Genomic DNA, 17,339 nt, shown 5'->3' with positions numbered 1-17,339 from the left:
TTCCAAATCATAATAATTTGCTGCATAAAAAATTCTCATGACCTTGCCTCTGACTCTTATATCAATTATCTTAAATCTGTGTCTTCTGGTTACCAGTCCTTCTGCCTCTGAGAATAAGTTCTCCTTATTTACTCTATCAAAACACTTAGGGCTGAATCTTCTGCTCAGCGAGCGGCCCCCGTCCCCGCTGGCCAAGGCGTAAAATGATGCGGGGCGACATCGAGCATGTATCCCAATGTCACTGCGCATCATTTAGATTTTCAGTTTGGCGGGCGCATAGCTGTCTCGGCTGCACAACCGCCAAACTATCAAACACCTGTTAAGGTCATTAATTAATTAATTAAGCCCATTGAGAAAGCTGCCTGTCCAACCTTAAGGCTGATGGGCAGGCGAAAAGCTCAGGCGGCCTTCACATTTTTCATGGAACCTTATCCACAGGCCGGATGAGGTTTCATAAAGGGTTTATTAATTAACTAAATGTTTTTGTTAAAGTTCATTGACCAGCTGATGTGACACTGTCACATGAGGGGACATGTCTTAATTTTTTTTTCTTTATTAAAATTTAAAACTGAATTACCTTATCCACTCTCCCTGTTGCTTCATCAAAGAAATCAAACAAGTTGATCAAACACAATATGCTTAAATCCATGTTCACTTTCATTTAATCCATTTATTTAGGCCCTCAGCCTTCTCAAATAGATCTCATAAAGGGTTAAAAGAAGTTTCTTTTTTCTGGAAGTTAAGCGGGGAAAAGAATCGTGGGTTAAGTATGGTTATGTATTGGTTAGCTGTAGTTGTATTATGATTTGGTTCTTTTAGTTGGGAAGGATCCATTATTACAAGTTTTTTGTATCAGCATTAATCTTTACTCTTGTTTCTTTACTGACTTTGATAAAGTACCTTGCAAACAGACAAGCGTGGATGTTGCTTTGGGGAATATGAATATGCTGCATTGTGAGATGAGAAAGAAGATTCTCTGCAAGCACAAATGCAAGTTCAAATGATCCTTAAGTCATTTTGGCCACACTTTGTCATATTTTTACAATGACATAAAGGCAGCAATCTCTCATAAGGGATTTTGCACCTAAGTTGTGGGTTCATTTATTAAGACTAGGCTCATGAGAACATTTAAACAAATGTAGAAAACTTGAAAACATCAGCAGCAGAACTGTATGTGCTGTATTCTGCACAAAGGCCCAATTGAAACTGAGACTGGATCACGTGACACACTTTCCTTCTATTGATGACATGCTGCTATCCCTTAAAGGCATATTGCAATACACTTGTCACAACACTGCAAACTGTATCTGGATATCAGAACAGACTTATCTTTGGCACATGGGCTTCACAAGACAGACTGCCACAGAGTTATAATATCTGCTGATGAATTATTAACACAAGGCATCTGGTTCAGGGACAGCTATTTCCATGGAAATGAAGGCTACTGGAGCATGAAGTGTTCATGCTACCAGTCCATTCCAAGTTGCTGTAGGAGACATTTACCAAAGCGATGCAGTCTGCAGTGCGCAAAGAAGTGACAACCACTATGCTTGCAAAAGGTAAACTTCCTGTAGAAAAAGGCAATATGCAGCAGTGGCAGGGTTTCTCTGAGTGGGAATAGTCACATATGACAACTATCAACAGATCAAACTTTTGACAACTATGATTTTAAAGTCGTCATCATGCATATTATGTAGATAGCATCCACAATGGCTTTGTGCAGTTTGCTGTATAGACGCACACATTTTTGAGGCTCTGAGGAGAAGCACTATCTTCTGAATCCACAATGGTGCATCTTAGGCTGGATGCTTCAGCACCTGTTTCTTCAGCTACCACCTCCACACGAGCATATTTGCACCTTGTGCATAATGAAAGAGAGCGTGCAAAAGGTTCTGCACAATTCTCAAAATGAATGTACACAAAGCACATATAAATCATCCTTAAATTCTGTGATTGTGCTTAAACGTAGCATGTTACCAAAAGGTTACATGTGAAAATGTGGCAACATCACAACATAAGTGTATATTAACAGTCACTCCTTTGAAAGCTAATGTTGTGTGATATTTATCATTACAAGTCCTAATCAAAACCTCATGAATAGCTATTACAAGTAAATTTAGGCACCAAAGATAAAACCTCATCTATCTATTTGACATAAGAATTATCACTGTAATGGGATCCACCTATAGATTTTAATATACAAAAGTTAAATATATTAATAAGCTCAATGAATGAATTGAGAAATACATTTTTTAAGATAAATTGTTGGTTAAAATCACAGGAGCTGGGTCATGCAAAATCATTTCTCTGTAAGTACGAATACTGGGAATGTAAATCTCATTTATTTGCTTTATACCAGGGAGTAAAATAAGCTAAAACAGTGAACCACAATGCTGTAATGTTATATGTGAAAACATGATGCTTTGTGAATAACTGTTCAGTACCTTTATACAAACCAAATGGATGATAGCAATAACTGAGTAGAAAAACTTTAAAGTCAATTGTCACATCCCAACTAAACTCCGTTCAATATGCTACACGAGATGCTCCATTGATTAAATCCCCTTCCCAAATACAAAGATTGGATTGCTAGAGGCAAAAAAAATTGAACAATAGGTAGACAAATATTTCATCTCAGCATTCAGAAGACCAAGTTCATAGCTGTCGATGTAACTGTTGAGAAAATGGATTGTTATAATAATTATCCAACTCTACTCTCTGCTATCAGTACCAGCCTTTATTGATTACATTACAAGTGAACACTAGCTCAATAACAGCTCCTGAAATAATCTGGAGAAAATAAGGTTGGCTTGTGGAATGGGAAAGTTTTGACCTACTTTTACCATTGACAAGTTAATGTTTCACAAAGCTTTTATTCCTCCAGATGGTGGAATATTACAATCCTATTTAGATTGCCAAATGCACCTCTTGTTTCAGTGTTAACACTGTATCAAGCTTTGCATGCTACTTAGTTTTGTTATGGAACTCTTTTTATGCAGAACAGCAACTAGCATTCCAAGATGCTTCATGGGAGCAGTACCAGGCACAATTTGATACTAAGCCATATAAATAGATATTAGTTTCAGATGACCAGTTTAGGATAGGTCACCAAAAGCTTGGTCAAAGAGGTGGACTTTAAGCCAAAACTTAAAGGAGGAGAGACAAGCAGAGATTTAGGTAGGAAATTCGAGGAGCAGCATTTTCCCATCTGTGAGCAGGTGGTGGGCCCGCTTGCCGATGCGTAAAATGATGTGCATTGATGACGGGCGTGTGTCCTGACGTCACCCGCATCATTCTGATCCTCAGTTTGGTGGGCGTGCAGCGGAGTCGGCTGTGCGCCCACCAGACTGTCAAAGGCCTACTAAGGCCTGTTAAAAACTAATTCAAGTACTTAACTGAGCTGCCTGTCCAACGTTAAGGTTGGCGGGCAGGTGAAGAGCCCAGGCAGCCTTCACATTTTTCATGAAACCTCATCCACGGGCGGGATGAGGTTTCTTGAAGGATTTATTAATTAAATAAAATTTTTTGAAAAAATTCATTGACGTGTCCCAGCTCATGTGACACTGTCACATGAGGGGACATGTTTTAAAAGTTTTTTTTTCCTTTAGTTAAATTTTAAAACCTTAAACTGATCTTCCTGAGGCATGGAGGTACCTCAGGGAGATCTCTGCACTCTTTCGTGCGTGTGTGCGAAAGACCGCAGGGAACTACTCAGGGAATCCGCTTCCCCCCTGCCCGCACAGGGAGTGCTCAGCACTTCCAGGCGCGCGTCACAATGGGCGGGCCTTAATTAGCCCACCCACATAAAATGGCAGTGCGTCCCCAATCGGGTTTGCGCCCATCCCTGCACAAACCCACCCCCCCCCCGATGGGCGGAAATTTCTGCCCCAGAACTTAGGGCCTGGGTACCTAAAGGGACTGTTGGCAGTGGCGGAACAAAGAAAATTGGGGATGTGCAAAGTGCTAGATCTCAGATGATTGTAGGGCTGGAGGAGATTATTGTGATAGGGAGGCCATAAAGTGATATTTGAATACAAATTTGTGCTTTTATATCTTGCACAACATTTCTATTACTCCAATAGTATTTAGATGGGTGGATAATTCTAGAATTGGAAATTTTGTTCAGGTTGTAGTAGTATTTCTTGGGATGGCAGGGCACTGTTACAGGTTTGTGGCAAATTAATGCCACTGTACAACCACTGAATTAAACAAGGAGAAAGGATGCAACAGAATATGAAAATGTTATTAACGTACTTGAAAGAAATTAGCTTCATTGATGCTGATGAATCTTTAACAAGCCTAGTCTCTTGCCTATCTAACTTGTGCTGGTAATTACAGTTTGGGAGCTACATGTTTTCTGACAGTATCAGAATGATCAAACAAATGCTACTGCATTTTTACAGGAAAGCCAACAGTTTAGTTGAACCTGCTTATCCCCTTTTCTAGAACTTAGATTAAACCTTTAATGCATATAAAAGTCTTTTCCCCCTCTTTTTTTAGATTACAAAAGAAACAACCTCAAGTTTGTTAGTTTTTTCAGGTTTTCTAAAGGAGTTTAGAATACTGCTCCAGGTTAATTAATGAACTTAATAACTGTAGGAGTTGATTTTAACAATCAGCACATGAGCAAGAGGGAGAATCAGCCAGCTGCCTTTTTGAGCCAAATTGACATCCAGTCCATTTTGAAGATTGTGTCCCAAAACCATTCTGCCAGTGGTCTCTGGCAATATCAAACAGTCCAGAGACCATCCTACTGGTACCAAGGTTCTCAGCTCTTTCTGGTCTCACAAAATCAATTTTAAACTTCCTGCTTTTTCAGCCTCACTACTGTGACAGGCAATCTCTGTCCAGTTGTCTCACAATCTCAATCAGAGTCCTATACATGTCGTTGAACTCCAAATTGCTTATTAGAAGAGCTTGCCCCCCAAAATGGGCAAGCACTCCAGCCACCCCGGTGGTTTTTTACAAGATGGCATCAACTGGATTAGAAGTGGGACTGCGGCAGTAGTTTTTTTCCCTGCAATGCCAATGGAAATATCCCCCAAGATGTTAGTGATGATTTCATAGATTATTAATGTTGCTGATCAATGCTGTTTTTTAATGTCAAATATTTTTGAGATAGTGAAATGTGGTTGGCTATCTGGGTAGGGTAATACTTTTACAGGGACTAGAATCTCCAATATGCTAGGCACAGGTGTGTTGGGCTGTTTTTAAAATATGTACCCTAGGCTTCTTTGATAACATTTTAAGTTAATAACTAACAGGCACTTTGTATTTGTGTAGGATGCAGCTTTAATTTAATCATGAGAAAGGCACAATTCACAGTGGCCCCAACCATAGTATTTATCTTCTGTGGTGCCATAGTGGAGATATTTCTTTTAAAACAGGCCAGTACCTGATCCAGTGCAAAACAACTGCCCAAAACATCTCAAAAGTGTGTCACATTTTAATTCTTGGATCAGATCCCAGACGAGTTTTATTTCAGAGGTTTAGACCATTTCTTAAGGAGTGTTGCCTGGGATGAAACATTTAAGTTATGAAGTGAGGTTGGATAGACTTGGGTTGTTTTTGTTGGAGCAGAGAAGACTGAAGGGCAACCTGATCGAGGTGTACAAGATTATGAGGGGCATGGACAGGGTGGATAGGGAGCAGCTGTTCCCGTTAGTTGAAGGGTCAGTCACAAGGGGGCATAAGTTCAAGGTGAGGGGCAGGAGGTTTAGGGGGGATGCGAGGAAAAACTTTTTTACCCAGAGGGTGGTGGCGGTCTGGAATGTACTGCCTGGCAGGGTGGTGGAGGCAGGTTACCTTACATCCTTTAAAAAGTAACTGGATGAGCACTTGGCATGTCATAACATTCAAGGCTATGGGCCAAGTGCTGGTAAATGGGGTTAGGTAGGTAGATCAGGTGTTTCTCACGTGTCGGTGCAGACTCGATGGGCCGAAGGGCCTCTTCTGCACTGTGATTCTGTGATTCTGAGTGAGTGTAATTATCTCGAAAGTAATTAGAAAAAGTAGAAAAATATACATTTTTATTTCCTAGGAGCAAGCATTTAGGAGATGTTTGATTTTGTTTAACATAGCTGCCTGTGAGAATGTAATATTAATAGTCCCTTGGAACTTAACTTAGGTGGAAAAAGGAAAGAACTGGATAAATAAAAGATAAATGCTGAGACAAAGGTTCCACAAAATGCATATTAAAATAAAAATAGTTCCCAATAACAACAATAACCTTGTATTTATGTAGCTCCTATAATGTAGAAAAAAATCGCACAGCATTTCACCGAGGCATAATAATAAAATAAATTGTGCTAAGCTGAAGAAAGATATAATGAAGACCAGAAGCTTTGTCAAAAAGCTGAGTTTTTAGCAGGGTATAAACATAGGCCAGGATCTTACGGACCCTCCCACCCAGTGGGATATTACAGTCCCGTCGAACTGAGTGAAGGTTTAAATGGCTCGCTGCATCCGCCATGGAGGGGGGCGGGGAGACATGCCACGGTGGGGCTGTAAAATCCTGGCCATAGAAATGAATAAAGAAAACATAGAACACAGAAAGAGACCATTCACTACATTTCTGTGCTGTCTGAAGTAGAGCTATCTAACCTAATCCCACTCCCTAGTTCTTGGTCTGTAGCCATGTAGGTTATGGTACGTTATGTGGCTAGCCAAGTATTTTTTTAAATGTGATGAGGGTTTTTTGCCTCCACCATTTCCACCATCCTCTAAGTGAAAAAAAATTCAGCTCCCCTCCAATCCTTCTGCAAATTACTTTAAATCTATGCCTCCAGGTTATTGATCTTTCAGCTGAGGGAAATAGGTCCTCCTTATCTATTATATCCAAGCCCCTCTTAATTTTATGCACCTCAATTAAATCTCTCCTCAGCTTCCTCTGTTCTAAAGAAAACAATTCCAGCCTATCCAATCTTTCCTCATAGCTAAAATTCTTCATTTCTGGCAACACCCTAAATCTTCCCTGTACCTTCTCTAGTGAAAACACATCCTCCTCATAATCACAGTGACCAGAACTGTACACAGTACTTTAGCTGTGGCCTGACTAGTGTTTAAACAGTTCTAGCATAACTTCCCTGCACTTATATTCTATACCTCCATTCATAATGGAAAATATCTCATACGCCTTCTCAGTCATCTTATATACCCATACTTTTAACTTCAAGTGTATGTGGATGTGCATGCCAAGGTCCCTCTGCTCCACTGCACCTCAGTATCCCATCATTTATTGTCTATTCCCTTGCCTTGTTTGCTTTCCCCAAATGCATTACCTCACACTTCACTGGATTGAATTCCATTTGCTACTTCTCTCCCATCTGACAAGTCCACTGATATCTTCTATGGCTTTCTTCCTCACTATCAGCCGTGCGCCAATTTTTTGTATCAACTACAAATTTCTTGAGTATATCCTCTACAAATAAGTCCAAATCATTTTCATATATACCAGGAAAAGCAAGGGACCTAGCGGTGAACCATGTGGAATCCACGGAAAACATGAATTTACAGTCACAAAAACACAAATCAACCGTTAACATTTACTTCCTGTTATTAAGCATTTTTGGATCCAACTTTCCACTTTTCCATGGATCCCATGAGCTTTTACTTTTCTGACCAGTCTGCCATGTGGGACCTTGTCGATTGCCTTGCTAAAATCCATGTAGACTACATCAAATGTACTACCTGACAGAACTTCCTTATTAACTCCTCAAAAAATTCAACTAAGTTAGTCAGACACAGGCTTCCCTTAACAAATCTGACTGGCCGTTGATTAATTTGTGCCTTTCAATTTATACTGGCCTTCAGCAATTTTTCCAATAATTTGCCCACAGCTGAGGTTGAGCTAACTCTCCTGTAATTATTAGTTTACTCTTTCCTTCATTTTTAAACAATGGTACAATGTTAGCAGTCTTCTAACACCGTGCATATAGCCAGAGAGATTTGAAGAATGATGGTCAGAACTTCTGCTATTTCCTCACTTGCTTCTCTTCGCAACCTGGGATATATTTCACCCAGGCATGATAACTTATCTACATTCAAAATGTTAAACTGGTTAATCCCTCCATATGTTTATGCCATACATTATTACACACTCCTCCTCCTTAACTACAATGCCTGCATTGTCTTCCTCTTTTATGAGACAGACCCAATGTATTCATTAAGAGCCATACCCAAGTCTTTTGCCTCCACACACAGGTTATCGATGTGGCATCTAATAGGCCCTACTTTTTCCTTAGTTACTTTGTTGCTATTTGTGTATTCATAAAACATTTTTGGACTTTCCTTGATTTTATTTGCAACATCTTATAGGAAAAAGAGAGCACAGATGCAGAAAGATTTAGTAAAGAATTCCAGATTGTAGGGTGAAGGTGGCTGAAGACACCATCAACCAATACTGTGGTGAAACTGGGTGGGGGGGTTGATGCGGGGCATGTACATGCTATTGAGTCAGAGATGTGGGGAATTTAGGATAGGTCATAATAGTAGGGATTTGTATAGTTAGCAGGAAATGTGATAACCTGAAGGGATTTAATCATAGAAAAGATTGGTTTTGGGGATTGAAAACCAATGTTGTTCAGCAATGGCAGGGATAATGGGTGAGCGAAATCTGATGCGGATATAAAAGAGACTGGGAGGTTGACTAGTAGAGAATTTGAATAGTTAACTTTCGAAATGACAAAGGCTGAGTTTGACGCAGAGGTGGATGATATAATGGAGGTAAAAGTAGCCAATCTTTGTGTTGGATAAAATATGGGGTTGCAAGCACATTTTGGAGCAGGATTGAATGCCAAGGATATAAGCAGTTTGGTTCAGCTTGAGATAGTGGTCAGAGAAGAAGACAAAGGGTGGAATTTTTCCTGCCCACAGGTGTTGTTTAGTGGCGTGAGCAGACAATATGGTGAGAAGGCCAAAAATCGATTTTGCAATGTTGTGAAACCAGTTTGCAATCATCCAACATGCCAATGGCTGGAAACGCGGCCCGCCATCAGACGTCGGGAACCTCATTGTAATACATCTGTATATCATTATAAGCCCATCCCACCAGAATCATCCCCCCCCCCACCATGTTGGATCATCCGAGTACATTGATGTGATTGCACACCAAAGTGTTTCACAACAGAATATATAAGGTGTGCATTTGGTTGCCTGCACTTCGAGGGGAACTTGGAGGTGAGTGCACAGCAACATTGTGCAATGCTTGCGAGGGTTGCCTGTTGGACTTCAAGGTTGATGTGTGTTGGGTGGTGGGGGGTGGCAAGGGCTGCCCTGCGCTTGAGGCGAGTTGGGGAGGGAGCAAGGACTGCACTGTGGATGATGGTGGGGCACAAGAGCATCGGGGGGGGGGGGAATGCGGACACGCATTAGTGAAACTTTGTGTAAAGTGACCATCCCTCAGCAGCTGAGACAATCAAAGTCCTTGATTTTATTTGCAACATCTTTTAGGAAAAAGAGAGCACAGATGCAGAAAGGTTTGGTAAAGAATTCCAGATTGTAGGGTGAAGGTGGCTGAAGGCACAGCCAACGAATATTGTGGTGAAACTGGGCGGGAGGTTGGTGCGGGGCATGTACATGCTATTGAGTTAGAGAAGTGGAAAATTTGGGATAGGTCACAGCAGTAGGGTGTTGTATAGTTCGTAAGGAATGTGAGATCCTGAAGGGATTTAATCATAGAAAAGATTAGTTTTGGGGATTGAAAACCAATGTTGTGCAGTAATGCAGGGATGATGGGCACTACATTGACATGCTATTGTACTTATAAATCTCGTACTAACAAAGCTACCCCATCACCCTTTCCTTCCTGCCTTTCGCATACCCTTGAATATTTAGTTCCTAACTTTGATCTCCTTGTAACAATGTCTCCATAATGTCTATAAGACCATAGCCATTAACCTCTGTTTGTACCGTTAATTCATTTACGTTGTTCTGAATACTATGTGCATTTAAGAGCCATTAATTTTGCCATTTTAACATTTTTCCCCCTTTGACCCTATTTGCTGCTTTTTATTTGTTTGTACACTCTGTCCTTTCCTGTCACATTCTGGGTATCATTATCTAAATAGCTGCCCTGCATTGCTGCCATATCCTTTTGCTTTATAAGCCTATGTATCGCCTCTTCACAACCCTCCTTCCTACCTCTATTTAGTTTAAAGCCCTCTCTACCGCATTAGTTATTCAATTTGCCAGGACACTGGTCCCAGTGTGGTTCAAGTGAAGCCAGTCCCACCGGATCAGCTCCCTTCTACCCCATTACTGGTGCCAGTGCCCCATGAACTGAAACCCATTCCTCGCATGCCAATCTTTGAGCTACACAGTTAACTCCTCAACTTTATTTACCCTATGCCAGTTTGACCCGTGGCTCAGGTAGTAATGCCAAGATTACCTTGGTGGATCTGCTTTTTAATTTAGCTCCTATCTGTTCAAATTCTTTCAGCAGAACCTCCTTTCTCGTCCTATTGATGTCGTTGGTAACAAGGTGGACGATGACAACTGGGTCCCTCCCCTCCCACTCCAAGCTCCTCTACAGCCCTGAGGAGATGTCATTAACCTTGGCACCGGGCAAGCAACACAGCCTCCGGGATTCATGATCATGGCTGCATAGGACAGTATCTATCATCCTAATTATAATGTTCCCTACCACTACTATGTTCCTATTTCCTCCCCTGACTTGAATGGCTCCCTGTACCACAGTGCCGTGGTCAGTTTGCTCATCCTCCCTGCAGTCCCTGCTCCTGTGCACACAGCTTGCAAGAACCCCATAACTGTTGGACAATTGCAGGGGCCGAGGCTCCTTGAACACTACCCCCTGGGTCCCCATACCTGCCTCACCTGCACTCTCACCCTCCTGTCCCTGATCACAGATCAAATTTGAATTACTTAATCTGTGGGGAGTGACCACCTCCTGGAGCAAAGTGTCCAGCTAACTTTACCCCCTGCCTGATGTGGCGCAATGTCCACAGCTCAGACTCCAGCTCCTCAACTCTGATCCAAAGTTCCTCGAGCTGCAAACACTTACTCCTATGTGTTACACCTTGGCATCCACCAGCTAACATATGCTGCAGCAGCAATACATCACCCGCCCTACCATCACTATCGTATTTTATTTAATTTATTAACTAATTACTTTAGTATCCCTGCTTTTTACACTTTATTGTAATTATTTTTCTACACCGTATCAATTTTATACTTAACAAGTTACTTTTAAGGAAAAGAGAGAACAAAAAAGATTAGAGGCCTAAACACAAAGCGCTCAACTCCAGCATTCTATTTTAAGTTGCGCTCAAGTGCTAAATTGCACTAAATTGGCTATTTATATATACTCCTAACACAAAAGGCCTATCTGAGTCACAATTTTAACACTTCACGAAGTTGCGTGTCATTCTTCTGCAGGGGCCATCCTAATCTTCTCTGTATCGTTCCAATTTTAATGAGGACCCCATTTCAGCTTGTTCTTAATTAAGCTGCTCTTTCACTGGAACCCTTGAAAAAACCCTGCTTAAGGCTGGCAACTATAGAACTTAAACTGTGGATTTCAGTTTAATACCAACTACGAAGTAAATTAGGTCTGTACAAAATAAAAATTTAGACTTTCCTACCCAACAACTGCGTGCACGCAGTCCTGGGTTAAACTGAATTTGCTAGCTGAATTTATATGCTCCTAACACAGAAAGCCTAGCTGAGTCACTTAATGAGGATCCCGTTTCAGCTTGTTCTTAATTAAGCTGTTCTTTCACTGGAACCCTTGAAAAAACCCTGCTTAAGGCTGGCAACTACAGAATTTAAACTCCAGATATCAGTTTAATGCCAATTACAAACTACAAACTAAATTTGGTTTGTACAAACTGAAAATTTGGACTTTCTTACCCAACAACTGCATGCACTCATTGCATCCTGATTTCAGCCAGAGTGGGACCCCTTCAGAATTTCTTGATTTCAGCCTGAAGAAATGTCACTGTGGAACTGCCACCACATCCGGCACAGTCCCTTCACACCAACCTACAGGCCTGTGACTTTTTTTTACCATTAAGCGACCTCAACACCCACATCTGAGGTGGAGGTAGCCTGCTGAGTGCTATGCCCTGTTGCTTGAGATGACCTTGATGATTGTCCTCTGGTAGTCTGAGGCCTAGAAGGCTCCAGCCTGTTGAGGGACCCCTGCATAGGTGCAGGAGCATCCTCGTTGACCTCACCTTCTGGAGGTATTGGTATCACTGGCAGAGGGGATGGAGCTCTCTGAAATGATGCCCTCCAGGTGGAAGTCAATGCTCTTCCTCCCTGATGGTACGCAATGGCACCTCCCTGACTCCAGGAGAAGAAGGGCACCTGGAAGGTGGTTGTGATGCCTTGTCCACCTTTCGCCTAGCCAACATGGTATACAGCCCATAGCCAGATTGAAGGAACACAAGTCGAAGTGCATACCTGACAGCCACTGAGTGTTCGGAACCTGGCTCTTCATGGTGGTTGCTAACGTCCCCATGGAGGAAGCCATGATGCCAAATCCAAATGCCAGATCCTTGACAGAACTCATGGCTTGGATAGAACTCATTTGCCCTCCACCAGAGGCTGCACATTGCCTCTGGCATCTCTTCCATGGTAGTCCCCTGCTATCTCTGCATCCCCAACAGGTTTGCTTTGGCGGGCCCCAGAGGCCCATCATCAGCATGAGGCATGGGCCTGGTCTTTAGCAGTGCTCCAACTGTCAGGAATAACTTCACACGTCTCCATATTATACTTTAACTGCCATCTTGTTACCCCACTTACTTAACGGCTGGGATTTTCCATGCCCGTTGGCATCAGGTGTGTTCGTTGGCGTGAGCGGACAATATGGCATGATCGGTTTCATGACGGCGTGAAGCCAGTTTGCAATCATCCGCTCAGCCTGCCAATGGTGGGCTGTGTTCTCCACCATTGGACGTTGGAAACCTTAATATAATAGATTAGCATATCGTTATTAGGCCTGCCCACTGGAATTGTTTCCCCTCCCCAGCTGGATCATTGGCACACAGCGGCGGGAAAACACGCCGACGTGTTTCACAACAGCACATAAGTAAGTGACGTGCACCTGGTGGGCTGCATTTTGCTCAGGACTTCAAGGTTTGTTTGCCTACCTTGCTTTGGTCAGCACTCGCAGTCATCAGTGCCAGGCTTCAGAGACAGCACCGCATCAATTTTAGTAGGGACTCAGGGCAGGTCTCTACCTAACAGATCAGCCATGTGTGGGTGGCTTTTCAATGACTGCAGGGCTAGGGTTTGCTTGGGGAAGGAGAAGTGGCCTCAGGCAAGGAAGAGGCTACAGGATGAGAACTGTATTGGCGAAGGAGAGTAACCCAGGGTGTGTGTGGGGGCACATATTGATCTGTTCAGGTGGCCTCTAGATGGTGAGGGCTGAACAGGCAGTCTCCAGAGGAGATGAGGCCAGATGAACATGTGAGGGTATTTTGTTGAACTTCACTGGAACATTGCTCAACGCAAACTGGAGGAACAGCACCTCATCTTCCGACGAGGCACTTTATAGCCTTCTGGACTGAATATTGAGTTCTACAGTTTTAGATCATGAACTCTCTCCTCCATCCCCACCCCCTTTCCAATCCCTTTTTTTCCAAAAATTTATATAGATTTTTCTTTTCTTACCTATTTCCATTATTTTTAAATATATTTGCATCCATTGTTTTTTCTCTACCTTTTAGCTTATTTTGATCCCTTCTCCCCACCCCACCCACACTAGGGCTATCTGTACCTTGCTCGTCCTGCTTTCTACCCTTAATGTCACCTATTAGCACATTTCTTAGCTAATATCACCACTGTCAACACCTCTTTGTCCTTTTGTCTATGACATCTTTTGGCGATCTCCACCTATCACTGGCCCTCCATCCAGCTCTACTTGTCCCACCCCCCCTTAAACCAGCTCATATTTCACCTCCCTTCTATTTTTCCTTAGTTCTGTTGGACTCAAAATGTTAACTGTATTCTTCTCCGCAGATGCTGTTAGACCTGCTGAGTTTTTCCAGGTATTTTTATTTTTGTTTTTGTTTTGAATTTCCAGCATCCGCAGATTTTTGCTTTTATCCATGAGCCCTTATCTTGCCCATTAACCATTTATGAAACACCTTATCGAATGCCTTTTGGAAATCCAAGTATACTACACCTACTGGCTCCCCTTTATCTATCCTACTAGCTATATGCTCAAAAAGCTCTAATAAATTTTTCAAACAGGATTTCCCTTCTGCAAAACCATGTTCATTTGTTCTAACTGTACTACCCTTTTCTAAGTGCATTGTTAAGACTTTCTTAATAATAGTCTCCAGCATTTTCCCGACTGATGTCAGGCTGACTGGCCTGTAGTTCCCTGTTATCTCTCTCCCGCCTTTCTTGAAAAGTAGTGTTACATTTGCTAGCTTCCAATATGATGGGACTATTTCTGAATCTAAGGGATTTTGGAAAATCATAACTAGCGCATCCATTATCTCTGCAGCTATCTCTTGTGGCACCCCAGGGCTTTGTCAGGTTCTAGTTCTTTAAGTTTCTCCAATACTTTTTCTGTTGACGATTCCACCCATCTTCTTGAGAACAATTCTGTCAAAACATTTGATACTTTTAGAGACCTCTATCAGGTTGCTTCTTAGCCTTGTCTTCTAGAAAAAGAACATCAGCCTGCCATGTCTTTCTTTATACTTATAGCCTACCAGCTCTGGTAGCATCCTTGTAAACCTATTTTTCACCTTCTCCAATGTCTCTCAGTCTTTTTCCTAATATGGAGCCAATAACTGAATATAGTACTCGTAAGAGTGGTCCAATCAAGTTTATTTATAAATTTAACATAACTTCCCCGTTTTTGAACAATATTCATTTAGAAATGAACCCCAATATTTTGTATGTTTATGGTTTTGTTTACCTGTGTTGATACTTTTAGTGATTTGTGAGTCTGTGCCCTTGAATCACTATGCTTCTTTACCCCATTTAGCCTCTTAAGGCAGAATTTGTCACTCGGCTTGCGGGCACACGCCCAACACGCTCGAGTGTAAAATAGTGTGCAATGATGTCGGGTGAGCATCCCAATGTCATCGCGCATTCGCACGATATTTTGCTTGGCGGGCGCACATGGGTGCCGGAGCCGTGTCTGCCATTAATTAAGAGGCCAGCTAAGGCCATTAAAAAGTCAGTTGACACCAATTTTACGTTGCTCATGTGATTTCACGCTCCGCACGGGCAAAGCAGGTAGGGGCCAGCCAACAATTTCAAAAACCTCATCCACGGGCGCGACTTCAAGGGTCAAGCAGTATTGCCAATGTGAGAAGTGAGCAGTTTGGCAGATAGTTTGCTGTTGGTAACTTATTGGTATATGGCAACTTCATCTCTGTTCAGGGCTTCATTGTTAGCATTTCCAGGCTTCATTTCAGGACTCCGTGATGTCTCCAAGACCTCCGGAGAATTCAAACCATGGACCCTTCCAGGTGTTGTACAGCCTTCTGTTACTCTGGTAATGCGGGTTGTGGTCTCTGCTGGAGGCACCTCCATTGAGGAGGAAGAGAGGGGCAGAAGGGAGAGGAGGCCAGCTGTCCCTATGCAGGTTCCAGGAGAGTGACCTGTGGGAGGACAGGCGCAGGCACGGGGGTGCAGGGCCAGCTGGCAGTCCAAGTTGGAAGGGACTGCAGAAGATGCCACTATCCTGTTGCCAGGGTTTACAGGCGGTGATGCAGCTACCTCAATATGTCCGAGGTGCAATGCTGAAGGAGGCTCCGCATCTCAAGGGAGACAGTGACCTTCATCTCTCAGATGATTGGGCCTGAGATCACCTCCGACTGTGTGAGTGGACACCCCATGCCAGTGGCTCTGAAGATCACAGTTGTCCTCAACTTCTATGCCTTCAGCTCTTTCCAGGTGTCAGTGGGGGATCTTTGTGGAGTCTCCCAATCAGCTGTCCACAGTTGGCATCAGGATGATGACAAAAGCTCTGTTCTGGCTGTTATTGACTTCCATTCATTTCTGTACGGATGAGACCAGCCAGGCTGAGTGAGCCAGAGTCTTTGCTGCGATTGCTGGGTTCCCCTGCATCCAGGGTGTAATCGACCACACACATGTGGCCATAGAGGTGCCAGCCGGTCAGCTGGGTGCCTTCATCAACAGGAAGGGATTCTATGGATGTGCAGATACTGTTTGACCATAGGATGCATATTCTGCAAGTCTGTGCAAGGGACCCTGGCAGCTGCCATGACGCACACACGCATACATCCTCAGGCACTCCCAGGTGTCGAGGCTCTTCGGTTCTCCAGCCCAACTGGATGGATGGCTGCTGGTTGACAAGGGCTATCCCCCCAAAAGGTGGCAGATGACGCCTGTCCACAACCCAAGAACAGAGGCAGAGCAGCGGTATAACAAGACCTATGCATCCACAAGGGGGGTAATAGAGAGGGCCATAGGTTTCCTGAAGACTCGCTTCCGATGCCTGGACCATTCAGGGGGTGCACTACAATATCCCCCAGAGTAGGTATCGCTGATTGTGGTTGCATGCTGCAGTCTCCACAATCTGGCCTGGCAAGGGGGTCCCACTGGAGGAAGCGTATGTTGATGCAGCTGCACAGGCCACAGATGATGAATCCAGTAGCGAGTCAGAGGAGGAGCACGGTAAGGAGAATGCTGAAGGCATGGAGGCAGACTTCTGTAATCTCCAGGGAGGCAGGGACACCAGAGATGCCTTGATCCAAAGCTCCTTCAGCTAGGCTGCCAAATAAGTGCTACCGCCTCATGCCAGGGCTGCCCCCTCCATCCTGGATGTCTGAAATGGCCCTTTCCTTTGACCCCAAAGCCCACTCAGTGCCTGTGCAATAAAGTTTCAAGCCACCCACACCCAGCATTACATACTGGTGTACCCTGCACCACATGAAATAAAAAAAGTGAAGCATACTCAACCCATTATGACAAAAGAAAATTTATCTCATGCTGACAGTCAAAGCAAATTAACAGAACTTTCTCTGGTTTTCAACCCCAGACCAGTTAAAATAAACAAAATATTGCACAGCAGAAGATCACCCGTGACCTGTCCTTCTTGCTCTCATGGTGCCTTAAAATTATGTTTGCGACTGAGACACCTTGTTGCCTCTTCCTCACTGGCACCGGCATTGGAGACAGCCTGCTGACTTTGCTGTCCTGTTGGCCTTGATGACCTTGGTGGTCACCATCTGGCCAGTGGAGCCTGTGCTAGCCCGCCTGGGAAGGAGCAGCCAGTTCCACGATTGGCATCTGCCCAGTCACCACAGCTTCATCAGATGCCATGGTCACTGGCAGAGGGGCAGAGGAGTTGCTGCCATCATCCAGAATGCCCTGAGAGGAGCCCGCAG

At 43.4% G+C, this 17,339-nt stretch overlaps 1 protein-coding gene and 1 pseudogene across 1 annotated transcript in view; one reads left to right on the top strand and one right to left on the bottom strand.

Annotated features, from left to right (window-relative positions):
- Nucleotides 1-17,339, top strand: part of dlg2 (discs, large homolog 2 (Drosophila)) — a 916,179-nt gene that overhangs the window by 235,185 nt on the left and 663,655 nt on the right.
- LOC121284549 lies at nt 11,350-11,450 on the bottom strand (annotated as a pseudogene).

Source organism: Carcharodon carcharias, chromosome 11, assembly GCF_017639515.1.
Source record: "Carcharodon carcharias isolate sCarCar2 chromosome 11, sCarCar2.pri, whole genome shotgun sequence".
NCBI classification, from domain to species: domain Eukaryota; kingdom Metazoa; phylum Chordata; class Chondrichthyes; order Lamniformes; family Lamnidae; genus Carcharodon; species Carcharodon carcharias.
This window is presented reverse-complemented; position numbering and strand designations above follow the sequence as displayed.